At 44.2% G+C, this 13,834-nt stretch overlaps 1 pseudogene; it reads left to right on the top strand.

Moving 5' to 3' along the window:
* Window positions 1–5,411: 5,411 nt before the first annotated feature.
* On the top strand, window positions 5,412–6,382 carry LOC125157698 (40S ribosomal protein S6-like; annotated as a pseudogene).
* The last annotated feature ends 7,452 nt before the right edge of the window (window positions 6,383–13,834 follow it).

Raw genomic sequence — 13,834 nt, 5'->3', positions numbered from 1 at the left:
ATTTCTTTTAGAAATGTTGACTCTCAGAGGCCCTAAGACTCTAACCCTCGTGGTTTAGATAGCACTATTTTTTCCTTGTTCTGGGCGTTCTTTTTCTTAGAAACGGAGCTCTGATTATAATTCTGTTTCCTGTTTTAAGAGTCAGCACTGAGTACAATAAAGCTGTGGGCTTGGGTATGTTGGACGCCTTGCAGAGAAATTGTATCTGAACTCTTGAAAGCGATTCTACTTAGAAGTTAGACTTTACTGCCATTCAAGGCCACCCAGGACAGCACAGTTGCCCGTTTAAAGCCAGCTGGGGTGGGGGCGCCTGGGTGGCGCAGTCGGTTAAGCGTCCGACTTCAGCCAGGTCACCATCTCGCGGTCCGTGAGTTCGAGCCCCGCGTCGGGCTCTGGGCTGATGGCTCAGAGCCTGGAGCCTGTTTCCGATTCTGTGCCTCCCTCTCTCTCTGCCCCTCCCCCGTTCATGCTCTGTCTCTCTCTGTCCCAAAAATAAATAAACGTTGAAAGCCAGCTGGGGTGTACTACATTATGACTTGTTTAAAATCCTTTTTCGTCCCTGCTTCTCTGTGTTACATGCCTTATAACGGAGACGAGTAGAATCAACATGGGACCGTGGGAAGAACGCTGCGCAAGCGATACGAGACTGGGTTTGGGTTCCAAACACGGGCTCATCCAGCTGTGTCACCCTAGTTCTCGGAGCCTCACCTCTCAGGCTTGACGGAAAGAATGAGGCAACGTATATAAAGTCTTCGCAGACGGTCCTGGGCAGCACAGTTGCAGGGCACCCTCCATCACCCCAGTCTCTCATTCCGCGCAAGCCGTTCTTGTCCACAGATTTCCTTCTGTCTACTTACCGCTTCTTTTCCATGACCTTCACTCTGCTCGCCTGCTCGGCCTCCTTTCCTCCCTGTACTTCGAGGCCTAGCTCCAAGTCCAGCATGTTCTTGAAGTTTCTGCCAGGAGTGCGATCACTTCTTTCTCTGTGTTGGCCGATTTCCATGGTGTACATGTCTTCACCAGGGCTGATTTCAAGCTACCAACATGATTTCAGTCAACTCACAACATCCCTGAGTTTTGAACAGTTAGATCTTATGGGCCAGCGTGAGCTGGAAGAAACATTCTAACTTTCTTCCTGATGCGTAAGAACATCTGATATTTGATTGTGTAAAAGTCATCCTGTTACTTCCTAATCTCCCGGAAGAAAGTGGGATATGAATGTTTTGCAAGAATACAGGAACATGGAGAGATGCTAGGAGCCAATGCCTACTTTTTCAGAAGGATCTTGCTCAGTCTGTCAAATGCAGCCAACGGCAGAAATGATTTCATCTCTAGCGTGCGTGTGACCTGGTGTCACCTTAGTTAGAAATGCCACTCTTCTAACCGTAGGGCTGTGCTGCGATTTTAATTTGAAAAATGAAAATGTTCCCACAGTGGAAAATTTCTTCCCCACGTGTTGAAGCTTTGAGTAAAGGCTCTCAACTGGTGAGGTGAAGGACGATGGTCTGCAAGGTGTAGGACACTGGTCAGAGCTCCAGGACGGCATGAGAGGGAGGTCAGACCACCAGAGATATTTCCTGAAGAGAAAGGCACCACAAAGTGACGAGAGACCCTTTGTATTTCTTGAGTGCTTTGAGAGATTTTATACCCTAGTCTCAACAATATGCCTAAAATCTCCCAGTAATCTCAGGCTGGCAGAAAAACACAGTCTCTTAAAAAACCATACGAAGTTCATTTTTAACAATACATGTCTCCGTAGAGAAAGCGGTCTGGTTTAGTGAGGTCAGAAGATTCTCCAAAGTGTCAAATAAGATTCATCCTAAAAGGCAACTGACGGAATGGGAAAAGATATTTGCAAATGACACATCAGACAAAGGGGTAGTATCCAAAATCTATAAAGAACTCACCAAAGTCCACCCCCGAAAACCAAATAATCCAGTGAAGAAATGGGCAGAAGACATGAATAGACCCTTCTCTAAAGAAGACACCCGGATGGCCTGCAGGCACATGAAAAGATGCTCAACGTCACTCCTCATCAGGGAAATACAAATCAAAACCACACTCAGATATCACCTCATGCCGGTCAGAGTGGCTAAAATGAACAAATCAGGAGACTATAGATGCTCAAGAGGATGTGGAGAAACGGGAACCCTCTTGCACTGTCGGTGGGAATGTAAACTGGTGCAGCCGCTCTGGAAAACAGAGATTTAATTTAAAAAATTAAAGATAGAACTACACTACAACCCAGCAATAGCATTGCTAGGAATTTACCCCAGGGATACAGGAGTGCTGAGGCATAGGGGCACTTGTACCCCAATGTTCATAGCAGCACTCTCAACAATAACCAAATGATGGAAAGAGCCTAAATGTCCATCAAGTGATGAATGGATAAAGAAATTGTGGTTTATATACACAATGGAATACTAGTTGGCAATGAGAAAGAATGAAATCTGGCCTTTTGTAGGAACATGGATGGAACTGGAGAGTGTGATGCTAAGTGAAATAAGTCATACAGAGGAAGATACCGTATGTTTTCACTCTTATGTAGATCCTGAGCAAATTAACAGAAGACCATAGGGGAGGGGAAGGAAAAAAAAAAAAAGTTAGAGAGGGAGGGAGCCAAATCATAAGAGACTTAAAAACTGAGAATAAACTGGGGGTTGATGGGGGGTGGGAGGGCGGGGAGGGTGGATGACGGGCATTGAGGAGGGCACCTGTTGGGATGAGCACTGGGTGTTGTATGGAAACCGATTTGACAATAAATTTCATATTAAATAAAATAAAGTACCCAAAGTAGAAAAAAAAAAAAGATTCATCCAAGACGTGAGAAATTTGGACTTTTTACTTAGCCTGAGTCAGACCTTGGGAAATTTATTATCGCTGGGTCACAAGGAAAGAGCCAGGTGAAATGCACATGAGCTGATATATGAGGGCCATATTAAGGAAGAACCAAACTACGCTATGCTAGCTGGGCCCTGATCCTCTGTTTTCTAACTGAGACAGAACTAGAAAACTGACCTACATGCCAATCATTTATTTTCGTTTTTTCTTGAATTAAAAATGAGCTCACTGTACAAAAGTGGCTGGTTTCCACAGCAGGGGGTGGGGGTGGGAATCAAGGGAATGATACAAATGGTTTGTATTCAAAGGGCCTCTGTAAACAATGAAAAGCAATTCTCTGGAACCACAGAACTCAAAATAAATAAAGCGTGTGGGCACTTTGGGCAGAAATCATAAGGGTTTGAGATGTTGAAGTCACAGCTCGTGGTGGCTGAATGTGCCCTTATTTAGAAATGGGATCATTGCAGATTAATTACTTAAGATGATATCATACTCAAAAATCTTCAACAAAATACCAGCAAACCCAGTTTAAGAGCATATCGAAAGGATTATATTCCACGACCAAGTGGGATTTGTTCCTGGAATATAAGAGCGGTTCAGCATATGAGAATTAATAGAATGTGGGACAAAAGCCACACGATCCTTTCAATCAATGCAGGAAAAGCATTTGGCAAGATCCAACACCCTTTCATGATAAAAAACCGTCAACATACCAAGAGTGGAAGGAAAGTACATCCACATAATAAAAACCACATATGAAAATCCCATAGCTGGGGTACCTGGAGGGCTCAGTCAGTTAAGTGTCCGACTTCGGCTCAGGTCCTGATCTCACAGTTTGTGGGTTCGAGCCCCGTGTCAGGCTCTGTGCTGACAGTCAGAGCCTGGAGCCTGCTTTGGACTCTGTGTCTCCCTCTCTTTCTGCCCCTCCCCTATGCTCTCTCTCTCAAAAATGAATACACATTAAAAAAAATTAAAAAAGAAAAGAAAATCCCATAGCTAGCATCCTACTCGGTAGTAAAAGACAAAAAATTTCCCCTAAGATCATGAACAAGAGAAGAATGCCCGCTCTTGCCACTTCTATTCATCATAATATTGGAAGTCCCAACCAGAGAGATCAGGTAAGAGAAAGAAAGAAAAGGCATTCAAATTGCACAGGAAGGAGTAAAATTATCTTTGTTTGCCGAGGACATGAGCTTATACAGGAAAACTAAAAAGATCCCCATAAACAGTGTTAGAACTAATAAATGACTTAGCAAAGTTGCAGGATACAAAGTGAACGTGCTAAGATCAACTGTGTTTCTATGCACTGACAATGAGCAATCTGAAAAGAAAATGTTAAGATATTTACAATAGCATCAAAAACAATACTTAGGAATAAACTTAACCAAGGAGGTGAAAGATTTATACGCTGAAAGCTACAAAACACTGCTGAAAGAAATTAAAGACTTCAATAAATGGAAAGACGTCTGTGCTCATGGAATGGAAAACTTAACATTATTAAGATATCAATACGATTAAAGGTGATCTACAGATTCAATACAAGCCCTATCAAAATCCCAGTTGTACTTTTTGCAGAAAAAAAAATATCCATCCTAAAATTCATGTGAAATCTCAAGGGACCCCACATAGTCAAAACAATCTTGAAAAAGCCGAATAAAGTTGAAGGTCCCACACTTGGTGATTTCAGAGCATATTTTAAAGCTATCGTAATCAAAACAGGGTGGTACTGGCATAAAGACAGACTTGTAGACCAATGGAAGAGGATAGAGAGCCCCCCAGATAAACCCTCATCTATATGGTCAAATGGTCTTCCACATAGGTCCAAGACCATTTGATGGGGAAAGGCTAGTCTTTTCTACTAATAACGTTGGCAAAACTGGATATCCACATGCAAAAGAGGGAAATTGAACCTTTCTCTTATACCGTATACAAAAATTAACTGAAGGGTTACAGGATGAGATGCCCCAAAATGTGCCACTTTGGCCTCAAGATTATTTTGACTTAAAAGTAATCGAAACCCAGCAGACGCAGGAAAAGCTCTCTGCCTCCCCCATAACTGCCCACGCTGCCCTTGGAAAGGAGAGCCCATACCAGGAAGACAGCTATTAACAGACTCCCCTTTACCTAAGAGACTCATATGCACAATAGGGCAACCTTATTTTGCCAAACATCTTTCACCTTCTTGCTAATGAGCTCTCTTCCCTTCGTGCCCTCAGGCCCCCGTGTTTTTCCTTAGCTCATATGAGCTTCGTGTTGCCTCATTGTCTTCGGAATCTCCCGTCCCTGTGGACTCCCTGTACCTATGCTATTAAATCTGAGCTTCTCCCGTTAATCTGTCTCATATCAATTTGATTCTAAGCCCAGCTAGAAGACCTGGGAGGGCAGAGGACCGTCTTCCTCCCCGACAAAAACATAAAGGAAGAGCTTCGTGACTTTGGATTTGACAATGATTGCTTGGAAATGACACCAAAAGTACAGAAAACAAAAGTCATAACAGACAAATGGGATTCTCTCAAACTTTGTGTATGGCTCTTTCTCATGGCGCCTTGGAGGCGGTAGGCAGCTTTAGGATGAAGCTGAACATCTCCTTCCCAGCTACCGGTTGCCAGAAACTCATTGGAGTGAATGATGAACGCAAACTTCGTCCCTTTGATGAGAAGCATATGGCTACAGAAGTCGCTGTGGATGCTCTGAGTACAAAATGGAAGGGTTACATGGTCCGAATCAGTGGTGACGATAACAAATAAGGCTTCCCCACGAAGCAGGGTGTCTTGACCCGTGGCCGTGTGTGCCTGCACCTGAGTCGGGGCATCCCCAGTCCAGACCAAGGAGGACTGGAGAAAGAAAGCACAAATCTGCCCCGGGGATGCATTGGGGATGCCGATCTCAGTGTTCTCAACTTGGTCATTGTGAAAAAAAGAAAAAAAGCGGGGGAGAAGGACATTCTTGGACTCACTAGTACTACTGTGCCTCATCGCCTGGGGCCCCAAAGAGCTAGTGGAATCCGCAAACTTTTCAGTCTCTCTAAAGAAGATGGTGTCTGCCGATACGTTGTGAAAAAGCCCCTAAACAAAGAAGGGAAGAAACCTAGAACCAAAGCGCCCGAGATTCAGCATCTCTTTCCTCCACGTGTCTTCCAACAGACACATCGGCGTATCACTCTGAAGAAACAGCATACTAAGAAAAATAAGGAAGAGACTGCAGAGCACGCTAAACTTTTGGACAAGAGAATGAAGGAGGCCAAAGAAAACCGCCAGGAACAGATTGCCAAGAGACGGACACTGTCCTTTGTGTCTTGGGAACTTCTTTTTTTTTTTTTTTTTAATGTTTTTTAACATTCATTCATTTTTGAGAGACAGAGTGAGAGTCCGAAGCAGGCTCCAGGTTCTGGGCTGTCAGCACACAGGCCCAACACGGGGCTCGAACCCCCGAACCGTGAGCCTGTGACCTGAGTCGACGTTGGATGCTCAACCGACCGAACCACCTAGGCGCCCCTCGTCTCTTGAGAACTACCTCCAGGTCTGAGTCCAGTCAAAACTGAGATTTTCTAAGAGCAACAAATAAATAAGACCAGACATCGACAAGCAACCAAATACAAAGTTTGTGTATCAAAGGACATCATCAACAAAAACTAACTCAAAAGTTAACAAAAAAACCTAAAAACGCAACCCGTGGGATGGGAGAAAATCTTTGCAGATCATCTACCTGATAAAGGGTGAATAATTAGAGCACAGAACCCCTACAACTCAATAACAACTCACAAATAACATGATTTAAAAACGGCCAAAATTCTGGAACAGACATTTCTACAAACGGCCAACAGGCGTATGAAAAGATGCTCAACGTCACTCATCGTTAGAGAAATGCACATCAACAACCCCAATGAGATACAACTGCTTCATACCCATTACGATGGCTGAAGGAAAGGAAAGAAAGGAAAGGAAAGGAAAGGAAAGGATAGAAAAAAGAAAACAAGTATTGGTGAAAATGTGAGTGATTGAGACCCTGGTGTACTGTTGACGAGATTGTAAGATGGTGGGACCCCCACGACAGAGCACGACGATTCCACTTCTGGGTATATATCCAAAAGAATGGCAAGAAGGGTCTCAAAGATGGCTTGTTCTAAAGGAAACAAACTGTTGTGTTTTGGTTAGTCCTGTGGAGGACCTGAAGCCATCAGCCCACTGGAACAGGGGCATGCCAATAACCCCGTGGGGGAGCCTGCAAGTTGGTTCTTCCAGCCCCGCTCACATGCTCAGGTGACTGCTGCTGGTCAACAGCTTGACCGCAAGCCCAAAAGAGCCCGAGAGCCATCACCCAGCTGAGATGCTGTTGAATTCCTGCTCCCCAGAAGTGGTGACATAATAAATGTTGGCTGGCTTCAACTACTATGGTTTGGGGTCGTTTGTCACGTAACAATACCAAACTAACAGGTAACTGTAGCACTAACGCTGTGAATGGAACGAAGACATTCAAACATCACACAGAGACCCATCCCTGTTTTTCAGCTTGGGCTGTTGTTGTGCATTTATGGGGAAAAGAAAGAGTTCATTGTTAAGAGTGCTTTTTAAATGCACATAAGCATGATCGTTTCCACAGTGGTGGGAATGTCATAATCCAATATGCAAACTAGAACACGCGGAAGATTACATGGGATCCCATCAGAATGTGACCATTGGTGTTCAAAGGACCAAAATATTGCAAACTGTTTTTGAATAACTGAAGAATGTTGGCCTCATGCGCCCTAGCAATATTTTCATTTTATATTCAAGATATTCAGATTATATGCTGCATTTCTCGCTGGCATTGCATGCTCCAGATCACAGAACATTGCCTCCCCTCATCATGATTTGAGAACATTCTATTTCACTGCAATTACAATTTTCAGGAATGGCAGCTGATGAATAATCACAGGAAAATTGCTTTAGTGCTGTTCCATAAAATCTACATGTTCCCAAACCTGGCATCTGTGGAGATTGTAGCCTCATGCGTGGCTTGAAGATCCAAATGAAATCTGGGGCGCCTGGGTGGTTCAGTCTGTTAAACCTCTAACTTCAGCTCAGGTCATGATCTTGTGGTTCGTGGGTTCGAGCCCCACGCCATGCTCTGTGTGGACAGCTCAGAGCCCGGAGCCCGCTTCGGATTCTGTGTCTCCCTGTCTCTTTGTCCCCTCCCCGTTCATGCTCTGTTTCTCTCTCTCTCTTAAAAATAAACATCAAAAAAATTTTTTTAAAGATCAAAATGAAATCTAAATGTATTTTATAAGATTTCCTTCGAACACCTTGCCTGCCTTACCAGCATCAGGCAAAGGAAGATTATTAGTATTCTTTGTATTATCTATTCAAACAATTTTTTTGTTCTATTTCCCAAAAGTGTCATTAAAAAAATATAGACTGTATAGATCCTTCTTAAAATGAAAGGTTGGAATAGATTGCAGATAATTTTTAAGGCCCATTTTATAGACTTCAAGTGTATCTAGGAAGTGACTCATGGACCTAAAATGAGGCGTCTTAGGGCTTTTCCAGAAACCCTCTGATCACCTAGTACGTGGCCTTCTGGGGAGGGGCCAGCTCTCCCAAATAGTCAGAATGGAAAGCAGACTGACGCTGAATTAGATACAGGACATTCTGCTGACGATGGAATCAATGATAAGAATGCCCTAGAACCCAGGCTGTTTGCTGTGGTTCCCTAGCAGGCAGGCTGATTTTTCTTCTGAGTGAAGATAGAACCATCCGTGTGTGGCCAATCCACACAGTGGGTACAAAGCTGCAATAAGGATGTGTATGTGGTGCGGGGGGTGGGGGTGGGGGGGTAAAACAGATCTGAAAGGGAGGAGCCCCCTTTGGGGACCACTTTATATGAGCCCAGAGACCCCAGTGAGGGGACAGTAAACCCCGGATAAGTTGGAAGGGCTGTTTCCAGGCTCCCTTCTACTGACATGGGCCGTGTTTGAGGACTCAGAACCTTAGAAGCCGACAGAGAAGAGTCTTTGCCAAGATGCAAGGAATGACTCTTGATCTCGGGATCGTGAGTTCAAGTCCCCCGTTGGGTGTAGAGAGCACTGAAAAAATAAATAAAATCACTTAAAAAAAAAAAAAAAGAAGCCACTAAATCAGGAGGAAATACACCAGTTATTTGAACAGAGGGAATTTAACATAGTCAGTTAGGTAGATACTGGCGGACTGGGAAGTCGTGGAAGGAAGACCGCCGTGTCACAGAAGTCGTCACTGCTGCTCAAAGTAGAAGTGGAAGTTGGGGCGCTCAGAACCCCAAATCTGTGAGCAGAGGCCCGTCCTCCGTCCTTCGTGCGTCTCCCTCGAGCCGGCACCCCTCCCCGGATTGGCCGAACCATGAGACAGGTGGCAGAGGGGCAGTGGGGTTCGCAGAGTCCCAGCCCCAGCACCAGAGGGCAGAGTACAGAAAGCAGGGCTTGCGGGGCGCCTGGGTGGCTCAGTCGGTTAAGTGGCCGACCTCTGATTTCGGGCTCAGGTCGTGATCTCACGGTTCGTGAGTTTAAGCCCCGTGTCGGCTCCGTGCTGTGACAGTGCCCAGCCTGCTTGGGATTCTCTCTCTTTCTCTCCCTCTCTCTCTGCCCCTCCCGTGCGCTCTCTCAAAATAAATAAGTGAACGTATAAAAAGGAAAAAAAAAGAAAGCAGGGCTCGTGCCGAGAGACTACGGCTTAATAACTAGTCTAAGGAGACCATACAAAAAAGAGGGCCTGTGGTCCCGCATGACCTGGGAGCCCAGTGCAGGGGGATGGACCCTACTAACAGTAGCAGGGGGCCACGGAATGCACCCTCTTGTGAAAAATACTGAATCCAGGGATTGGACCCAGGGGGGCAGCGGAAGGCACGGGGGGTGGGGGTGGGGGCAGGGATAGTTGGGCCGTTGTACTCACGTCATGCTTTGTATTTGTGGTTTTTTTTTTTTTTATGTTTCTTTATTTTTGACATAGAGGCACAGCGTGAGCGGGGGAGGGGCAGAGAGCAAGGAAGAGAGAATCGGAAGCAGGCTCCAGGCTCCGAGCTGTCAGCCCAGAGCCCGACGTGGGGCTTGAACTCCCGAACCGTGAGACCATGACCCGAGCCGAAGTTGGACGCTCAACCGACCGAGCCACCCAGGCGCCCGCCCCATGGATTTGTAGTCGAATACACATTTATATACCTTGGGAGAGAGTTGGGGAAGCAATACTTGAACGCTGCCTTCAACTGCCACTGCTCAGACCTTCCATGGCCATCCTCAGTGTGCCCAAATGGACCCTGGTCATTGTTTCCTCACTTAGGATCCCCTGAACCATTCTGAACTCTCCCAGTTTGGGGCTCTAACGCCTCCCCCTCCTCTCCTTACAACAAAGGAAAGTTTCCACTTAGGGAAAGACACTCATTGCCAGGTTTCTTGTAGAATCGAGATATCGAGCCACTACCGAAATGGGTCTTCCCTCTTTCCCCTTGACCTCATACCACGGAAGGGGCAGGTAGATCCACATAGAGAAAGGCGTGATTATTCCCCAGCGGCCCTGATTCTGCTGAAGTAGATTCCAGAGAGGAGTGCCCATAGCCGTGGTTTCAAAAGACACAAGACCTTTTGACGCCCAGAAGAAAAGGTGCTTTTATGACCCGAGTAGGATGAGTCCTGAAGATACGAGCACAGCTCCAAACAGGATTAGAACTGGAACAAATTGGTAACGATGAAAAAAAAAATTGCAGAAGATTCCAGATTATCTCCTTGCTTTTGTTTTACTCAATGACGTCCTCTTTTAAGCTATCAGATCGGCTTTTTAATATTTATGTTTTAACAAGCGTTCCTGGTTTTATAAAGTACAAATGGAAAACCCTCGAGTGGGGTACCTCCTCTCGAGGCCAGTTCCTAAGAGAAAATAGCCTTTTGAGTTTTGAGTTTGCAGTCCTATACAGATTTTAATGAATGATAATGATGCACATAATACAAGCGTGCTGACAATATTGTTCTCTCTTTTTATTCCTGGCTGTTTCCAGAGCAGTCCTGACTAGTAATTTTTTTTTTTTTATTTATAGGCTCACGGCTCGTTCCAAGTCACGTGTTCTCTTCACAGTGACCCAGGAAGTAATTATAAACTCTGTCACTTTTGAGTAATAAGGTTGGGCTGTGTTTCATCCTAACATCCGGCATTTATCATACCCAGAGGATGTATAAACTTGTACGAAAAACCACCTGCCACGCCTGTGAATAAGCCTTTTTCTCATCTGTTGGGTTGGGACTCTTAACCGGAAGGCAGATTTAGGCTCGCCTGAGCTTAATCCAAAAAAGGGCTATGAAATATTCTCTTGTAATTTTCCCTTTAAAGTTTTCCAGCGGGGGTCTTTGCCTATTGTGTATGTGCGAAAGCTCCCGAAAGCATTTCCATTTCAAGCTTTTTGCCTTTCAACTGGATCCCGGATTTCCCATGGAAGAAATCTGTCTGAGAGTCTTACGTGAATGGTGACCAACCACCCTGGGCGCCAGGGTCTTAGAACCTCAGTGCTACAACTGGGCGAGTCCCAGGCAAACCAGGACAGGTTGGTCAGCCGTCAGATGGACGGTTGTCCCCCGCAGGCATCGGGTAACAACTTCAGCAGGCTTCTTTTTTGTCTAAATTCAATCTCCATGTAACAACATGCAACAATAGCGTCTAGTACGTTTCTGCTGTTGTTGTTGTTGTTGTTATAAAGCAAGCGATTTTGTTTTCGTGCAAATATAAGTTTTATTGTTTAAAACAAGGATCAGCAAATCTTGCCCAACACCTGTTTTTGACGTGTTGAAATGACTACACAGAAAAGATGATGCAACAGAAATTTTCTGTAGCCTGCCCCTCAAAGCCTAAAATATTTACTATCTGTTCCTTTACAGGAAAATTTGCTGATCTCCAGTCTAAGATATATTTAGCTGTAGAAATATCATATAGCCAAAACACTAGGCCCATTTTTCTGATGGAATGTGTTTCTTATAAATTGCTCCAAATTCCTTTATAAACTCTCTATTATTTTGCCAGATGATGCTTTCTAACTGTAAAAAACCTATAAAATGTTAAATTGTTAATATTTTTTTCTAAGTTCATAATTATCACTCATAGTAATTTTTCTTTCTCAATTAAACGAAACAGTAGAGGGGCGCCTGGGTGGCGCCGTCGGTTAAGCGTCCGACTTCAGCCAGGTCACGATCTCGCGGTCCGTGAGTTCGAGCCCCGCGTCGGGCTCTGGGCTGATGGCTCGGAGCCTGGAGCCTGTTTCCGATTCTGTGTCTCCCTCTCTCTCTGCCCCTCCCCCGTTCATGCTCTGTCTCTCTCTGTCCCAAAAATAAATAAACGTTGAAAAAAAAAATTAAAAAAAAAAATAAAAATAAACGAAACAGTAGAAATCGCATAACCAGGCCCTCTCATGTTACAGGTGAGTAAACTGAGGCTGGGCAGAATGAGGGGACTTGACGGAGCTCACCCATTGCTAGTCAGAGAAAGAGCCAGAATTAAGAACAGTGCCTCGATTCTAGCATTTTTTTTTTTAATCTTATTTTTAAGGAAGCTCTCCACTCAACGTGGGGCTCAAACCCACAACCCCGAGGATCGCACGCTCCCCCGACTGAGCCAGCCGGGCACCTGTCGCATTCTTCACCTTCCACCAAGGTGCTGCTCTCATTCAGGCTGGCGATGTAAAAAATGAATCATTGCTAAGTTGTTCACGTAGCAAATACATTCTCCGGAACGATTCCCGCTCCCTACTCTCACTAGACTAAGACGGAGAAGTGTCCCTACCGTCTCTATGGGGCAACACTTGCTCAGTTCACCTGCCGATGTGGTGATCTATGGTAGTTGGTGCTTTAGCCCTGGGTTTCTGGTCAGCCTCCCCACTATGGAGGCATGTTAGAATGCCCTGACCCACATGCACGTGTGTGTGTGTGTGTGTGTGTGTGTGTGTGTGTGTATTTTGCTTTAACATCATCCTCAGTTATTTTAATTCAATGGGTCTGAGTGGAGCCTAAGAAATGAATATGCTTTTAAGGCTCCGTTGACTCTAATATGAACCACTGTGTTTTACAGAAGGCAAAACTATTTTTTACAAACGGTGACATAAGAAATATCTTCACCACAGAGCATGCTCTGATTCTGGAGGTGTCTCAGGCCTGACCGCTTTGCAAACCATAGCATAATTGTAATTGGGAAGTTTCAGGGGAACAAAACTATCTATTGTGCCAGACGATAGGATTAAGATAATTGGAAGTGGATTAAAGCGATTCCCTTTGGTCTCCATTTTATGTTCTTCTTTCTAAAGTGCATTAGAATCGTCTGTAATTTTTTTTTTCTGGCATCTAAAACCTAGGAAGAAGGCCGTTAGCTAAATTGTATACCAATGTATACAATAATCAGTGATCAATAGTCCTTAGAGCTTTGGATCTGGAGTGGTTTGGTCAACAGGTAAGCTACTTGGATAGAAAAACCCGTATCTAAGGTTTGAACCGAGTCTACTTATATGTGGATTTTTTTTTTCAACAAAAACAGTATACTACTCTAAATGTATTTTCTCTTCCTTATGATTTTCTGAATCACATCTTCTTTTCTCCAGCTTGCTTTATTGCTGGAATACAGTATGCCACGCGTATACAACATACGTATTAATCGACTGTTTATGTTATCAGCAAGGCTTCTGGTCAACAGTAGGCTATTAGCAAAGTTTTGGGGGAGCCCAAAGTTATACCAGAGATTTTTGACTGCGTCGGGGTCAGCGCCCCAACAGCCACATTGTTCAAGGGTCGACTGTGTATGTTTTTCTACACATCTATATCTATTTATACATGCGTATGTATATATGTATATATGAGATTACTGATATTCTGATTCGTAAATATTGAACTGAAAAAAATTTTGATCCGGGAAAACATGATATTAAATAACACAAACCTACTACAACGTGTGATTTTAAATAAAAATTTAATTTTATACATATATATATATATAATACGCATACACATTTGAACAATGTGTAT

This window comes from Prionailurus viverrinus, chromosome X (assembly GCF_022837055.1).
Source record: "Prionailurus viverrinus isolate Anna chromosome X, UM_Priviv_1.0, whole genome shotgun sequence".
Classification (NCBI taxonomy): Eukaryota; Metazoa; Chordata; class Mammalia; order Carnivora; family Felidae; genus Prionailurus; species Prionailurus viverrinus.
This window is presented reverse-complemented; position numbering and strand designations above follow the sequence as displayed.